The sequence below is a fragment of the Struthio camelus genome, chromosome 1, assembly GCF_040807025.1.
Source record: "Struthio camelus isolate bStrCam1 chromosome 1, bStrCam1.hap1, whole genome shotgun sequence".
In the NCBI taxonomy this organism is placed as follows: Eukaryota; Metazoa; Chordata; class Aves; order Struthioniformes; family Struthionidae; genus Struthio; species Struthio camelus.
Window position 1 is genome coordinate 166,871,692 of NC_090942.1, and position 18,106 is coordinate 166,889,797.

General features: G+C 38.4%; 1 protein-coding gene and 1 long non-coding RNA gene across 2 annotated transcripts in view; one reads left to right on the forward strand and one right to left on the reverse strand.

Annotated features, from left to right (window-relative positions):
* Positions 1-1,004, forward strand: part of LOC104139285 (uncharacterized) — a 48,446-nt gene extending 47,442 nt beyond the window's left edge. The window contains exon 6 of the long non-coding RNA XR_011138112.1: positions 705-1,004. This is a non-coding gene — a long non-coding RNA (uncharacterized lncRNA). The remainder of the gene's footprint in view (positions 1-704) is intronic.
* GPC6 (glypican 6) overlaps positions 1-18,106 on the reverse strand; it is a 773,736-nt gene that overhangs the window by 127,311 nt on the left and 628,319 nt on the right. The window lies entirely within an intron of this gene.

Sequence of the window (18,106 nt, forward strand, 5' to 3'; positions counted from 1 at the left end):
TCCTGGAACATAAAGTTCTCTTGCCCTATATTTTAGCTGTTTTAATTATTTTTTATCAAGGATGAACAGAATTTCTGACAAGCCAAGATATTTTCTTCCTTGGTTGGCAAAAAAGAGAGGGTCATATACTTGGGAAAATTACTGAAAGACAGTTTATGGGCTGTAGCAAGTAACGCCTACTGCTGTAAAATGATTATCAATTACTCATTTTCAACCAGCTATCTCAGTGGATCCATCCTACCTACAGTACTGTAGTGCATTTATCAACTTAATTCAGGCAGTCAGTCATTCGATTTTCTTGTTTCATTTTTATGTATAGCAAGCAGTTGTTTCTGTAACTACGGTAATAAACTATATTCAGACTTGATTTACCCTCCCACAATCCTAGGCACCTCAGTTAAGTGCCTCAGCTGTGATTCTTTTTAATCTCCCCAGTATAGATGCTCCCTCTATATTCAGTGGAAGAAGAAACGTGGTTCCCAGGGCAATGCAGATCTTAAGCAGCCCCAGCAAAAGCTATAATTAGGCAGGGTGTGTTTTGGCCATGCTGGTTGCCAGTAGCAAGAGACTACGCAAAGAGGTAACTGATTCACTGTTTTGAACTTCAGCATATTTCTGGCAAATCTGATACTGTTTTCTCTTAATACATTTTTTTTTGGAAGTTTCATTTTAATTTTTCTAAAGATTTTTTTTCCATCTGCTAGCCTGAAACTTCAGGAGATATTGAACTTCTACAGCTTCTCCGGATGTTAGTCAGAGCTACGTATACAGCAAGCACACAGTGTACCTCTGAGGATTTGGCTTATTTGATTGTAATTATCCATCGCTGTTTTCCTAAGGTGTTGGATCCAAACCCAGGACAGAAATCAATGATAACAAGAGTTCAATCTCCTACTACTGTGCTTGCTATCTATAAAAGCATGCATGAATCAGCTGTTTAAATGGCTGAATTATATAGGAGGATTTTAGAACTAATTTTAGGATGTTCATATAGTCCCTTGCAATATTTTCAGTTTTGCACTTCTTTGTTCATCAACATTTGCCTTTTTTATTTCTGGTGTATTTTTAGCTAGATTACATGCATAACCCTTGGGCATACATTAATTTATCTTTGAATGTTTCCATTTCCCTCTGTGTCCTTTATCTCTATTGATTTATCCTACTTGATTTCACCCTGTGCTTTCTATATTATTCTAAAACTCAGTCTTAGAATTTTAACATCCTTTTTTTCCTTTTGTGGTTTTACCTGTGTCCTAATTACCACCCTAATTAGGTTATGAACACAATTGCAAAGAGCCCTACTCACATCTGCAATCCCTTTATTTTTACCACACACAGACCTAGCCAAAGATTGATTTTTTTTTTCTAAATTCTTTCTTTTTCTCTACTGGATATATGGTATAATGCTGTTCTTTAACCAAAAAACTAATACATCTCTTGATTTATTTCTTTTATACAATGAGTCTACATTTACCGATTCTGAACTTTAACAATTTTTTGCTTACAACTGCTGTAAGTTGCTCCTCTTCTCAAATAGAAGCTATCAAATTATTATTTTTTCCTTTTTTCTTTTGTTCTAGTTCTCATTTCAAAATATGACAAATGACCTCTACTGTCACATCTTCAAATATAAACTTCTTCTATACTTTTCTTAAGAAAAAGACTACAGCCTCATCTTCTCTTTAAAATTTCTCTATTTTCAAGTCTTAAGTTGTTATTCAAAATTTACATTTTATTAAAAAAAATACTCTTGCATGAAATTCTTCTTTTCCTCTCCTCCTTTTACTTTCTAATTTATTTCAGTAATACACCAAATTTATACCAAATCTTTGTAGACTTTCACAGCACCCATCTGATTACTTGTTGAGCTAATTGTATCACAATTCTTTCTTATCTGCATGCATCCGACACTCTTTACCATGCTGTCGATGTCACTGTAATTGCCTTGCGCAGGTCAAAATTAAAATTGTTTAGGAATGTGCTGGGATATTGTACAGCTTCAGGGTAATGAATTTTCAAGTGGCAGTCACTTGTATACTAAGACTAGGTGGACCCAAATTATTCTACTTGATGTTGCTAAGAAAACTTCTATGTGTCTACAGTTTGCAGTGGAAACCATTGTTTTGTCTTCGTATTTGCTCGTCTCCTTATTTAAGTAATTTTATCTTTCTTCACAATAGACGTTTTTGTAAGCGCAGTATCCTTCCTCTTGCTCTTCATTTAAGTTTCTGAGACGTTCATTCTTCTACCTATAAAAAACCTGAGGACCAGAAAGCATTTAAACAGATTCAAGATTTTACGGCTTCATATCTCCACTGTATTCACAGCTATGTGCTCAGATTTCTATTTTTAGGTCTTTAGCTGACTTTTTACTTAGAAAATTGAACTACTGCATTTTTCTTCAAATTGCTTACTTCCCACCAAGAGCCATGGACCCTGAAGTAAACGGTCAGATTCCTGACCTTCTGTCCCACAAACGCCAGCTTTAACCTCACAGGTAACAATGTGGTAACTTTAAAACCATCTATATAATCTATCTGCCTGAAGCTTCATTACAGACTCTACTTTTCAAGCACATTGTACTGATGTTAAAAGAAACTGTGGATCATGCATGAAAATCCCACAGCCTCTTCATTTCCCAAAACCAGTCAATTCCTGCAATGTAAAATATTGCTTTTTGTTCTTTTCAAGCACAGCTGTGTAGTCTTTGCTCCTCTTTAGTCACTGTTGCAACAGTAACGGAGGGATGACTGATGGCTACTTGTGCAATAAACTCCTAGAGGCTGTGTTTGTGTGAGGCTGTCATTGGGAAGTGGAGCAGGAAGCAGGAAGAAAGAAATGTGATGCATGTGTGACTTCCTCCTTGAACTTCCGCTCCCCAAACTGGGATGCATTATCTGCCCTCACCACAACATATGTCATCTCCCCGCATTCATGTTCCCAGTGGCTGATTCTGTGCAGCTGTTTCTGCATGTGATAACATTTAAATCTCTTAAGATTGCATGGGACTGAGACTACCAAAACCCACTTTGTGTACTTTTTTGCACCACTTCAAGATCAACATAATGTTTCTTATGACACTCACTTGTGGTTCTTTCTAGGGGGCTTTAATTCTTTAACCTCCTCAGGTTTCTCTCCCCAAGGGCCCCCACCACCAGCTTCTTATAAAATTGCCAGGTGGTTGAAAGTTTCTGTGTGTGGCTTGGCATCTATGAAGCTCTTCTTTCCTCAGTGTCTTCTCTCTTTCTGTGACTCTGTCCTCTCTTACTAGCTCGAACTCCAGATGCTTTTGATCTTACTCTTGCTCTGCTCATCTTATCTAGATATCTTTGCTATGAAATACCTGTTCTAAGCACTAGGCAATGTAGTAACTTAGTTCATAAGCTCAAAAAAATATACTCCTGTCAGATGCTTCAACTAATTCATAGATACCACATGTATCCACATTTCTCCTTGACTATTTTCCTTCAGAAGATAGTCAGAAATCAGCACATGCTGTCCTACTTGCAAACCTGATGTTTTATTAAGTCTTAAGACATGCAATCTTTCACATTTTATAACCCACCAAGCTGAAGTAAAACAGGATGATCACAATATAAAGCAATCAAAGGCCCACGAAGAGGACCCTCTTCACACCCAGTCACAACCCGTCGTGTAATCCAATTAAACTGAACAGTTCACAGGTATATCCAGAGAATTAAACACACTTACCCAAGCAAACCCACTTCCTACTACTCTGAGGGGTATAACACCAAAAGCATGCATATCATTAAGTTGTGTTAGGCTTCCTAAAATGGCAATTAAGGCTAAAAGGTTAGAGAAAGATAATAAAGCCTTATATGGAATCTTCAAGCTCCTGCTCCCTATAAACTCCTCTACCCCCCAGCCAGTGCCAGCTGTTTTCTAATTAACCCAATGGTAGCAAGGTGCTCACAGGAGGATATCTACTGATTAGCTAAAGATTTCTAATTTGCTCAATGCTATTAGGCCTGTGCCGCTAAAGTCCCTTCTTTACAGAACTCCTCAGACATTGTCAAAGTTATGTCTATACGATATGCAACCACAGTAGCTATATATACAAGCAAATCCATACAAATTCAGCTAAAATGACCAACTGACATTAGGTACTAATATTTATACAACTGAGAACAACACGATGCAGTAAAATTATCAATATCCTCATTTGCACCTTGTCCTCCATTCGTATCCTCTCTTCTCACCTCCAAAGAGATTTTTTTAAATTTCTTTTCCAATACCAGAGTGTCAGTCAGAGTCCCTCCTCACGAAGCAGTGCATCGCTGCAGCCCCGGGGTGTCCTGGTACAGCAGGAAGCAGCTCAGCGGGTTGCTATCCCCTGCTCAGCACCCCACGCCTGCTCTAGCCCTGACGGAAGGAGCTAGGGCAGGATGTGCCATCAGTAAATCACTCGCGGATAAAAATGTTCAGAGATGTGAGCAGTCATCTGTCTTTCCATTGACTTCAGCAGGCTGGGGTTCAGACCTGGATTCATTTAGGAGTGTAGTCAACTGAGGCAACCGACATTATTGGTGTGGAGAAGCAGGTACTCCAGAGAACAAATCAGCCCAGCTGAGGTGTGGACTGCCCTTTGAAAGGGCTAGAGGTGTGCCTTGAGTGATTAGCCTCTCCATTTAGGTTTCTAAATTTAGGTGGAAAGACTCAGTTTCAGAATATAGGCGTTAAAGCCAATGCCTTTTAATGAATATGCTGTTAATGACTAAGGCACGAGAAAGTACAGCAATTCTTTATGTGAAATGGAGAGAAACCGATTTGCCTAGCCTTGGTATGTTGAGAGAAATATCGATAAGTCTATCAATTAGATTAAACCTGTTTCTCTTAAGACTCTTTTTATTTGTATTTGTTTAACTTCCTAAAAGATAACTTTGTTATGCTTTAGTGCAAGTGAACACAAGCAATATACAAAAACTTGTTATTATTATTTTTCTATATCCAAGCATGTGTTAACACCTTCTGTTAAGCTCATCACCTCAAAGTGATCTTTTAACTACTGTTCAAATAGCTGGTTTGAATGAGCATTTCTGGAGCCCCTTTGTACACCTATCTTTTAAGGAACTTTCTAAAACCCTACCCACATTCTCACATTTAGCTGCAGATTGATATGGACAATCATTCGACAAATAAGATTAAAGCTATTTTCCATTACAGACTTGAGTTTTCAGGCACTACATTGTAATATCCCTTGAAATTTCATATGCTACTTCTCAAACAAGATTTTTTGTTTCCTTAGAAGTGCTACAACAAATCCTGACCCAACTGTTTTTAAAAATGTGTAACGTCAAAGTTGGTTCATATAAGTCATCTGGGGATGACAGTGATAGAGCAGTCATTTTACGAAATGCTGAACCTCACTTTTGCTATGAAACTTTCATCTACTTGACAATATTTAGGTGGTTGGGAAACACAGTATCTTCTATCACTTCAGTATACCCACAGGCAGCTCTAAAATTAAAAGGTTTGTGTTGCTGTACACCAGCTGTTTTCAGTCTAGATTTGGTAACACTAAAATTAAACACCAAAACAGTAGAGCAATCACTCTACTGGTTTTAAGTGTAAAATTAACTAGGATGTAAGAGAGAGGATTTTTTTCCATTCTTGATGATATTCATTATCTAGTATGCTAGGATAATTTGTTATTTTCCATTTACACACCAGTCAGAACTGAAAGCACATGGTTTGTTCTATTTTCAGTGTGAAAATCAAGCTCCTATTACTGCTAATGATATCTATAAATTAAACATAGATGTGAGTTCACATTCCTATGCATTTTTTTAAAATTCTTTATGCAGCATATTAATCTCCAGATTTAAAATGCAGGTGCTTCAAGGCAAAAGTTCAGTTACGATCTCTGGCTAAGAATGGAAAGACGGCACATCATAACCTAGATTAGGAAGTTGGAGATCACTTTTTTGGATAGTTGCAACTTTTTAAAACTAAAATGACAACACAAGACATGTTGCCATAGGTGACTCCAGATGTTTATTTCAAAACTGTACTTGCTGGTAATGAATAGCTTTTTTTTTGTGCTACTAACTGTCCATATACTTTAGCTTCCCCCAGTGCAAAAGATTTTATTCAATGAAGATAGAATTTCATTTCTCTACAACAAAGAATTGTTTTAGAATTTTTCAGGCCAGTTACTCCTTTTTAAAGAGTAGTCTAAATATATATATATTTTAGGATCATAACTGATCTGAAAAGTTGCAAAGTTTTGCTTTTCCTACCTGTAATTAGAAAACACATGTGGTCTTCAGAATCAACATTTAAAATATGTGATACTATAAAGTATTTTGTCTTATCTTATAGATGCTTTAAATATAGATTTTATTAAAAAATTAAAACATTTTAACCATGAATGTAAAATACATAGGGCTATAAAACAGGATAATAAAAGAAGAGAGAATGAAGTAGAGAAGGATGTGAGTAATTGACACTGCTACTTGAAATTAATCAGTATTTAAGTAAGAGGAAATACATGAAGAGAGTATGTTGGTTTGAGAAACATTCAGGCAAAATAATGGTTTGAGGGCTACAGGCCTAGTAATGAAAAAGCTGAAAGATGGAACTATACCTGTTGTCCGACAGTGTAGGTTTATGGAGATCATATTAATATAGTTTCTTTATGAGTCATAAGTTCATTAGATATGGTAAAAGTGCTGGATTAGACTTATGGAAGGCATTTGACTTTATATTACATGGCACTTTAATTAACAAAGTAAAAATATTTTAAAACTCTGCAAGCCGTATTTCAAAACAATTAAGAACTGGCTAAGTGATAGGTCTCAAAATGTAATTATAAATTGAAATAGCTATTGTTCATCATCAAATTCTTTCAATGAACTCACCCAGGGACTGCTTCTTAGTACTCATATCAAGTATTTATAACAGTTCTGTGAGAACAGATAACACCATTACTGATATTGCGCAAGGAAGACCCAGAGGTTGCCGAAGCAATCAAAGAAAAAAGGAAAGGGGCTAGCTCCTGGATACAGTGATCTGTGACTTGTCATGCAAGCAAATAACAGCCACAGGGCAGGATGTCCTGTGGCACATCCCATGGTCTTGGACCCCCAAGACTGAGGGATCAGGGGTAGCACCTTTGCTGTCGTGGGAGTGCCTTTTCTGTTACTGAGAGCTGGGCAGCAGAAAGGAAAAAAGGTTTTTCCTCCTGACCTGCATAGCCAGAGTGTAAATTTACAGCTGGGAACAGGGAATGGTCCTAGCTCCCGAGGTTTAAATGAAACCTGTTTGTGTTTTACAGCACTCACTTAGAAAATTCTACTTTTGACCAGGACTGGAGATATCTATGACATTGGCTCCAAAGCCAGAAAAGTCAGATCTGCTATCCAGCCCATAGGACAGATATATGAAAAGAAGAACACAGAGATGTACAGAAGTTATTTACCTCCATCTTTGTGATTGGCATGTATGATAGCGACATACCTTGCCATTTTTTTTTGGCCGCAATTTAATACAAAAGAAAAAATGGAAATGTCCCAAAAAGCCACAAGAAAATTTTAATTTGAGTGAAGAGCTGAAACTCTATCCCTTGAAAAATAACTTGTTTTAGCTCACAGACAGCACTTTGAGCTTTTATTTGGCTTCTGAGCTGGAACCAGCTCAGAGTTCAGCACCGTACCCCTCACGGTCTGTTCTCCTGAGCCCCAGTCATCAGACCATAACGCATCCCAAGCTGCCCACCTGTCTCTCTTGTTTGTCAGAAACATGACACTGTAAACATCTTAAGCTGAATTTTTCCTGTGAATTTTGCTTGAGGCAAAATACTGTTGTCACGTTTTTGCAGAAGAGAAACAAAGCTCTGAAAAGTTTCACTTCAGCAAAAGGTACTGGTATACTCCTCTATAAATCTTTGGAGAAGGACTATTTTTTCCTTTTGTGACTTTTATCACCTGAAGAGCAGTAATTAGAATGAACACCTTGTTACTATGGGCCTAAAAAACAAGGGGAAGGATGTATAGCTGTTCTCTGTGGGAACAGCCTACTTAGTTTTGAATGTAGACATTTTCAATAAAGTGTAAGAAACGTATATAAAGGTTTATGTCAGAATACAAGCATATATAAAGGTTTATTACAGAATAGAACCTTTGTGTTTCTTGATTTTCTGGTATTTGTGTTTGTGTGACAGAAATAAGGACGCTTACTCCAAATCCACAAAGCTCAGTTCTTGTGGATAACCATGCTTAGGGACTAGTGGGAATAGCTTTTCACAAGTTAATCTTAAAACTAAAAAAAAAAAACCCTTAACCTACTTCTTTACTAAAAAAACATTGTGGAATGCCATTTTCCACAGATTATTGTGTTTGCCAATTTTCCCTTTAACCTCAGCGCACACAATAATGCTCTACGTCTCATATTACTTTTGCTATTATTTTAAACTAAATCAACAAATTACCAAAAGTTAAAGAACAAAAGGAGGCCTGAAGTAAACTGCAGTTGTAAATATCCATCAGTGTTAAGAGCCAAAGAGATATCAACTGATATAGCTATCATTTTTTTTTTCTAAATTACTAAAGAGATTATTCCCTTCTCAGTGTTTAGTAACTCGTCAAGGAGCATTCTCATCAATAAAACATTTGTCAGGAATTCTGCATCAAAGATAGTTGTGACTGAAAACCCTGCTGCCAAGAGCCACTGTTAGAAACTTGATTATCGGTGTAAGTACTTGGGTTCAACTTCATATATAACGTAAGAAATATTAAAATGCCTTTCATTGGCTATGGATGTAAAGAAAGTAAACTTCGCTGGAGGGTCAAAATCCAGGTCACCCTCCCTGCCACGGGCTTTTGGGTGCCCAGCAGGGTGGCGCAGGGCAGGGGGACGCACCATGGGGCTGAGCCGTGGGTCGGGGCACTGCTGCAGTCGCAACGCCATGATTTGGGGCACCCACGCTGGCGGTGCCGTGGGCCGCCGCAGGGAAAAGGCATGTTTTCTGATGTGGTCAAAACCAGACACTGGAAGCTGATGTAACCTGCGCACATCAGTTCAGAAGAGTGTACAACATCAACGTAATTGTGAGAAAGGTGTTGACCAGCTAATGTATCAGCCGCGTGTTCTTCCCCTCGTTACCAGACCCAGTGTAGAGCTTCATAAAGGATTTCAGGTGAATTGAACACGCCTCCTCTACATTGTACCTGCACCACTCACAAAAACAGCTAGTTTCTTTTTAACCCACCACTTAGAGCCTCTTCTTCACCAGAAAACAGCTCTCAGGTGATGTTTCAAAAGTGTTCAGGACTAGCATGGCTCTGCCACAGTGGAAGCTTTACTATTACCGAGCACTATTTAACGAGAGCACTCTCAGGTTAAAGCAGGGTGAGTATGCCTGAAAATCAGCAGCAAAGCTCTATTATTTGCAGGAAGTTCACCATTGTACGCTCAGGGAAAAAAAGAAAAGAAAAAAAAGGTTAACAATTTTCTTGGGAAAGAAATACACGTGCTTTGCCGGAGGGACAGATGAAAGTGTGAAATTCATAAAACGGAATTCAGCAGTCCCATATATAAAAAAAACTAGCTCTGATTTAAGCTTAATATTTACTTAGAGGCCTGCTTAGCCTGTATAACTTTAGTAGTTTACTTTTAATTTACAACTGTGTTACAGCAGCCTTTCAAACATTACTTACACTATATTGATACATTTGTGTCAGATATAATTAGACTATTAATAGCTTTCAAAAATATTTATAATCTGCCCTTTGGCTGCCAGAAGCATTTGATCTAAGCAATCTAATGTTTCATGTCTTCGAGGAGCTTAAAATATGTACTGTATTAACATGAATTATGACTGAGGTCATCGTGTACCTTATTCTTCCTTATAAAATATAATCACACAATAAATTGCGATAAAGGCTCTGCAAGGCCCAATAACTCTCTTTAAATCTGTCGGTTTTTAAATGCAAAATGAATTTGTAAAAATCTGATCCTCTAAACAATATCAGAATTGACATCTTTCAAGAGACAAAATGAAAATGTATAATACATTAAAGTATTTTGCAATTCAGACATTTTGATCATGCATATGCTTGATCAAGTGAAAAAGCTCGCTTCTGACTTATGTGAGTAGTATCACTGAGTACTGCAGAGAGTTTTAATATGATTGATTGCTGTTTTTCCATGTAGAAAGGAAGTCCCAAAGCTCTAAGAAATACCATTAAAACTCGGTGCTTTAAAACCTATTTAGAAGGTAAATGAACACAGGTTCTTTTTATTCTGAAATTAAGGATTATTTGAGATACATTACCCATGAGGGTAATGCCATCTTTAGCAGCTAGATGTATTTTAAAATGACACGCACCTGTTATTAAGTGTAAATTCATATAGTTCAGGATCAGGATGCAGAAAGCTATAATAAAGTGATACTTCAATAGATGGTTCATAGAAATCATAGTATCAACGGGCAGGTGTCACATTTGCACGCATTTCTAGTACCCTTCTTGATTCTTAAATAGGCAGCTGCCAATTAGAACAAATTTTGCTTTGTGCCCAATCTAAGACCTTCTTCTTGTTGGTTCAGAATATATTTTCATCTGAAAAGCATCAATAGGCAAAACTCATGAGCTATACTAAATATGTATTTGTATAATCACCCATAGCCAGGTCATATTACTGCAATAAATTATACTGTTTGATATAACGTTGAGAATAAAATAATTATAGTAATAAATAGTGAGGTTATCATTATTACTGTTCTGGCACCATAGTCATATTATTCTCATCTCAGCCATATTTTAGTCAAGGCAGCTGATGTAAAAATGATAAACCTGATGATGCATGTCGCATTTCAGAATGAACCCTAGAGGAAAACAAGACCAATGCATGAATGACTAGAAATATGACCACTCTGCTTTCTCTTTTACATACCTGACCATTGCTAACTACCTGACCTGCAGGTCTCAAGTGCCTTAACGTTAAGTGTTATTGCAGTGACTGCAGTGGTATGCCCTGAAGTCATGGAAAGATTGAGGACATCCCATATTCACAGATGCCCATGAAACCTTCTGTTCTTTCTTCTATTGCGTCTTTGATTAGGATATTCAATATTTTTCTGGAGTGTGTGGAAGACCACTTTATAGACTCTTGCTACACACTACCAAAAACCCACCAAACCATTAATCATAAACAGCGGCAGCATGAGGGTTACTAGTTAACAGATATGAGAAACTCAGAAAAGAAAAGAAGTGCCAGCACCTTTCAATCACAGACACCTAAACAGTGGTAACTACAGAGAGCACCCACATGTCCTACTGAATTAATTTTAGACAGAAGAAGCTCTGAGTTTTTATCGATGAGAAATCATTTCAGGAATGTGTTATGCAAATAATAATGCACCCAAAAGATTATTTCAAAATATTTAACAAGCACACAGAGCCGCACTACCCACCGGTTCCTGCCTAAACTAGAATGTAGATCTTACGTTTACTGAGGCAGGGACTGTATCTTTATCCTACCAAACTGCATATCATATGACATCAGTAGATATCATATGGTATGACTGCAAATATGGTTGCTTTAAAATCTCACACCATGCAAACAAGCAAGGAAATGAAAAGTGAGAAATTAAAATAATAGCTGAACATCCAAAGTCTAGCCTAAGTCTTATCCTGTAAGTTGATACAGTCAGGGGGTAACTTCTGGCTGCTGTAGGTGTCTGTCCTCAGGCATAGTTCCACTGCTAATTATTTTTCTTATTATCAATACTTGCAATTAAAATCTTTGTAATTAGAAAAGTACCGCCATGTTTGTCTAAAATAATTTGCATTTAGTTAAATTTATTATCTCCCCTTTCCCGCTTTCCCTCCCACAAATAACAGTGAGACAGTCTTAGAATGTGTTTTCAGGAAAGATTAATTGGCTCTTCACTCAAAATCAGTTAAGAAATATTGGCCTATGAACTGTCCAGCACATCTCGGGGATGCCTCTAGGTGAACATAACATTAGTGACAACATACCAAAGTCACTCCTCAACACTGTGATCCCCTTTACCTCTCTTTTTATCAGGAGTAAGGAATATGACAAAAAGTAGCTGTCACAAACAAAAAAGCGGCTATTGCATTTAGAGTTAAGGATAACTGTAGATATATAGGAATGAATTAAGATCTTGCCAAAAACTGAACAGGAAAAATTTTATTCCACAGCTAAGAAGACTAACATACCATTTGTAGTAACCTGCAAAAAGACATGGGAACAGCTTGTGAAGATTATCTTAAGCTGTAAATTTGGATCCAGATCCAACTTTCTGCAAGACCATGGACAAACCTTTGTTCTTAAAGGTTTAGTTCAAACAAGGGAGGAATGCATACAGAGCTCATCTCTGAAAGCTGTTCAGCTGATTCAGAAATGCCATGACATGTGCTGGCTATTGCTGCAGTGAGGTGAACTACAGCAGCTGTCTCTGAAACCCTTCCTGCTGTGCTCCCAAGGCCACAAGGGCCACTAACGATGTTCTTGCATCCTGTTGATGCCATCTGTTGAGTGCAGAGGTCCACTGTATTGTAACTTCCCATGCCATCTGCTTTGTGTTTCTAACCTACTTCATGCGACTTGTCGGGCGGGTGGATAGCAGGCTAGCACAGTGAACTGTGCTGCACGAACGTTTCTTTGCTTCTGCATTTGATACGCTTTCCCGTCTTAGTAACACGAATAGCCTTGGATGGCTGCAATCAGCTGGTGAATCCCTGAAGTGACCAGCAGTTACAGTTTAGAGTAATTGTTTTAGGACAAGCCATCACTCCCGGGATTTACTATATTGAATTCTTTGTAGCTATTGAAATCAGCATATCTGAGAAAGGAAACCACTTATTGACTTAGGCAGTGCGCAAGGCATGCAGTGTTATGGAATTAACTTGCTTTGGCTTCAACATGCTAGCCTTAACAGGAAGTAATTCTTTTGCAAACTCACAAAATATGTGTAGATTTCATCTTCCGTGCCTAGCTGGCATCTAAGCTTTACTCAGATTTTGCTAAAAGTCTTTTTATACCTCTTGGCTCATGCAATGTACACGTTGCACCTGAATGCATGAAAACCCAACAAGGTTCAGTGTCACTGTTCTTCATGTCTTGCAGGTGAATTCCACTCCTTGCAGCTGTTTCCAGACTGTATATATGTTCAGTACAGATTTGATCTTCTTTCAATACCCTACGACAACAAAGTATTAGTTCTTCACAATTTTTTTACTCAAACAGTTCTCTCTTTTGATGATGGAAATGTATCTTCCCCATATACTGCCACTTTCATTGCATTTAGCAACAATGTACCATCCAATGGCTTTCAGCAGCAGCCTACCAGATTTCTCACTGTGCAGCACACAGAGTTTCTGGTCATCCAGGAATCTAAAAAAACCAGTCACTATCTATGCACAAAGTAACTCTGTGTTCCGTGTGCAGCAAATCAAACACAATCTGGATGTTTTGAATTCAGTGTAGATAGGATACAAACCCACATGAAGAATAGCCTCATTTGGGACTTAAAGGCAAAGTTGATCTGCACATATATACAGTATAGACTAGATTGACAGCACTTGCACAGATGGTTTTATGGACACTTTGGATTCCTACCATTTTCTTCATTAGAATATTGGCAGGTATGAACTCTTCTTATTATGGGAAAACACAGAACATACACATCACACAAGCCTCCCCTGGCTACAGCTCCAAAGGATATTGAACAAGATTTTTCAGGGTAATCTGATACTGCAATCCTAATAAAAAAAATTCTGGTTATAATAGCTGTCTATTCAAAGCCGTGTTTGTTCATTCTGGTAAGATTAACTTTAGTTTTCTAAAAGCTGTGTCGAGCATGAGAGAGTCATTTAAGTTCTCTCAATAGACAATAAAGAAGTAAAGACACAGACATTTCCAGAGGATGATTCATCTCAGCAGTTTTAGACATCTGTCTTTCTCCATTGACTATGAAGGCATCCTAGATTACCTTAGAGTAGATCCCCAATTTTTAGATGGCTGAAGTCTAAGAAGTATTCCTGTCTGTGCTAGACTTTGTTCAGGTCCAAGGTGAGAGAGGGAGAAATGGATCTACAGTTAAAATAGCAGGGGAGATGAAGGGCTGAACTCCTCCTCCTGAGCTATTGTTCTAGTTCCTGGCCTGGAGTAGAAGTCAAAATGATTGTGTGTCTATGCAGCTAGCTAAATGTTATCAAAAGGATGTTATGCACCATGTCAAAGCTAAGTGCTTTCACAATGTGCAGCTACAGTGCCTGTGCCAATGTGCTTTCTCACAAAGTGAGTCCCTTTTTGTGAGCTATCTGGGAAGTATAACATGACTGACCCCTAAAGTTAATCACCTTTGCCTATGATTCCTAAAAGCTGCCAGTCTGCATTCATTTTGTTCTGCAGAGGGAACTTCATTAGACATTTTCTTCACTCACTTCTTTGATTAAAAAAATCCTTCTATGAAATGTAAATAAGCATTTACTGATCATTGTGAAATAGCTTTTAGTTTAGGTTTTACAGTCATTCTCCACTGTAATAGCAAGTAAACTCTTATCCGCTGGCAATTTGGTAAAGAACTGAAATGCCTACAAAGGCCTATTTCATACTTTATAGGAAAAAATTTGAAAGTTTGAATATTCTGGAAGAATTAAAAAAACTGATAGAAGAGATGTAGGCAAGTTTTGTTCTTCTCCCTCTAAGACATTTCAATGACAATAAAAATGTCTTCATTTTGATCAAGCATCTATTTGCCATTCAAGGGCTTTTTGACTGAACAGGTCAAAGACCTGTGGAGAGAAAATGAATTTCAGGCTTTTCACAGAATCCCCTAAACTTCAGATGAAAAGGCTTTCATTTGTACTTAGGAAAATAATAATAATAAAAAGCTCTATTGGAGAAAGCGTGCAACTTCCCCAGCTAACTCAGGAAGACCAATGGCTGAAGAACTGCCAGAGGTCATATGCCAGATTGTATTAGAGATTCAGTATGACTTTAAGTGAGGGACTAAGAGATGCTACTTTTCAAAGAATCCATCCTATTGGCACTAGCTTGCTTTTCTGCTTTTGCTGATTTTGGAGCCGGTAAGATTCACTGCTTTTCTTTCACAGGTACCTCACTTAGAAAACTGCAGGTCCCATCTCTGCCTCTTCAGAACTTGCCTGTGTGTCCTCCTTGTGATTACATACAAATTAATCACCTCTGCAGTAGGCAGTGGCAGTATGAAATGGGAGGAAATATTAGTCTTTCTGTTTCTGTTTTTGAATCCCATCCGTTAGGGTGCATTGCCCACTCAAATGTGAGTACACTTAAAGCCAGAAGATGCTCAGTGCCCGTGCCTGTGCAATCCACCTGCCTCTGCTGGAGAAAGAGGGATAAGGGGAAAAAAATCACATCTAAAAGCTCTTGTGTTGGAAATGCAACTGCTGATGAAATGTATTAAATTGAGTTGATCATTTCTCCGGATCCAGCAGGTCTACTGCTACTCTTAAAGATCTTGTGTAGGTGTCATGAGAAAGCAATATTGGAAGGAATTCTGCTGAATTGCAAAGGAAGAAAAGAATTCACCTTTGGTCTCACTCTGTGCCTGCAGGAGAGAATTTGCAAGTTGTCCTTTAGGCTAGGACCTTAGAAGGTTTAGAGATCAAGGATCCAGTGCTAGTCTGCCACTATTGTAAACTGGGAAAGGGCATCATCAGATTTGCAACTCTTTGCAAATCATGACCAATAGGGAGGCACTTGGCTGAATATGAAATCTTGCAAAGCATGTATTATCACCTTTCAACGACCTATGAATTCTTAGTCTTATGCTGTAGGAAAGGCATCTATGTAGGCATTAGTGTAGGCTGTCTGCAACTCAGACAGATAGCAGCATAAGGGGGTCAAACTGAAAAGACACTAGCTTCTGCCAAAAACTGAAGTATCCTTATTTCACGTAAGTAATTCATCTTTTGTCTGTTTGGTCAAGAAAGCGCAGCTCAGGGATGTGATTTGGCCAAAAACTGGGATGAGAGCTGAGCAGGGAGAGAGGTAAAGGCAGGAGCAACTTCCGTGGTAATCCCCTGAGGAACCAAAATGATACTGAAGGGATGGTAAACTTCTTGTAGGAGAGGAGTTATTCTGTGACTGGATACAAATCAAGTGATTTCTCACAGCAGAAAGATAGCAAGAGGGGAGCATAAATCTGGGGCACATTCCTTACAGTATATTCCAGAAGCAGTGCAGTGACAGGCTGTGCCTCTCCCCTCAGCTGGACAAATGTCTCTTACTGCCAGACGCCCATGAGAAAATGCTCACCAATCAGGAAGCACAGAGTTGAATGAGCTGAGACATGAAATGGTTTCCAGGTCCAATTCCCCTCAATAAGAAGGGAAGGATAAGAGGGAAGAGAAAGAAAAAAGAAATAATGTCTTGACATCCCTTGAGGGAGAAGATAACTGCCTCCTTCAGGAGAGACAGAGAGACTAGAAACAGGAAAGCTGTTACAAGCTGGAAAGTCGTTCTGTTTAGTGAGACCCAGGCTGAGACAAAAACAATCAAGACAGTCATGCTGCTGGACCCAAGGTCATCAGGAAAGCACACCTCTGCTCTACGGCACATAATGAAATAGCAAATGAAAGCAGCACTGTCTAGGTGTGTTTCTGTTTGTGGGCAATACACAGAAAGGAACTCCATTTGCAATTACGGGCTGCTCAGAGTTATCACTAATCTGTGGTATGTTCTCTCTGCTCAGCCCCGAGGCACGAGTCCTCATTCCTTTTCCATTTCTCAAGTACCTAAGAAAACCACGGACAAGCCAAAGTAATCATTTAGTTTATTATACGGCAAAGGTACACTAGTCACAGGGGTCCCCTTTAAATACCAATCCTGGCAGTATTAATCTCACTTTTGAGACAGAAAAGATTGGATGCAAGCTATCAAAAAATTGGGCACCATAGAGCTTTGGGGAAAACAGATGTAGGGAATCTTAATTTTCTTAAGTGCTCATCTAAACAACCACAGACAACAGAGAAGGCAGAGCAGGTAAAACTTTTCCATGGTCAGGGATGACGATGTTACCTTTCAAACTCCACTTAGCAGCTACTTCCTGCCTTTTAGCTTCCTTTCATCTGCTATGGGTTATTAAAGCTGTACGCCCCATTGTTTTCCTCCAGGAAGCATCATACCTAGTCCTCACAAGAGATCAATCAACAGTAAAAGCTGGCGTGAGCCTACTCCCAAGTACGGGGAGTAGGACAGACTCCTGGACGAGGGCAGCTGAACTACTGATAAAAGTTAAAACCATGAACTGCTTCTATATAGTTTTATAATATACGTATAATAGATCCACGCATCTATTTATATATATGCTAGTTGTATATAAATGCATGCTTTCTTATTTTTCTTCATTATTCTGTAATACATTTATTTTTATAATGCACATTTGATTTTAAAGGAAGGAATTTATGGCTGAAGTATATTTTGAGAGACAGAAATACATTTGATAAAGTCCTGAGCAAGCTGGTCTCATCTCATAGCTGACTCTGCTTTGAGCAAGGGGTTGGATTAGAGACCTCCTGAAGTCCCTTCCAACCTGAATGATCCTCCAATCCTATGAAAACAGACAGAAGACAGCAGGATTCTTCATAGCTTTCAATGTTTCCTTTATCTGGCAAAGATATTTTAAAATGTATGCCTTCCGCATTAGTTATTTATAGTCATTACATCTCTGAACCAATCTTGACAAAGCCGAGATAACAACATCGCCAGTGAAAATAAATGAAAACTGCCAGCGGTATAAAGCAATTAGCCAACCCCTGGCAACCAAACCATTCTGGCATTCTTGTCCCAAACAGATATATTCACTTGGGTGAATAGTTTTGTAAGTAATTTCATTTTTCTCTCAGGAAAACAAGTTCATTTAAAAACCTTTTATTATATCTGCAAGTTTCTCAGTCTATTCACTGTTGTGAGGAAAGTGCTCGGCTGTCTCTGAACACAGTTCCCGGGTGCTGATGTCTGAAGCTTTTAAAACCTGGGCCTGGATCCATCTCCCATAAACTTGGGAACATAGCTAAGAGCAAAATTAACTTGGGCCATTTGTATGTCAAAGAAATAAGGAAGAAATTCA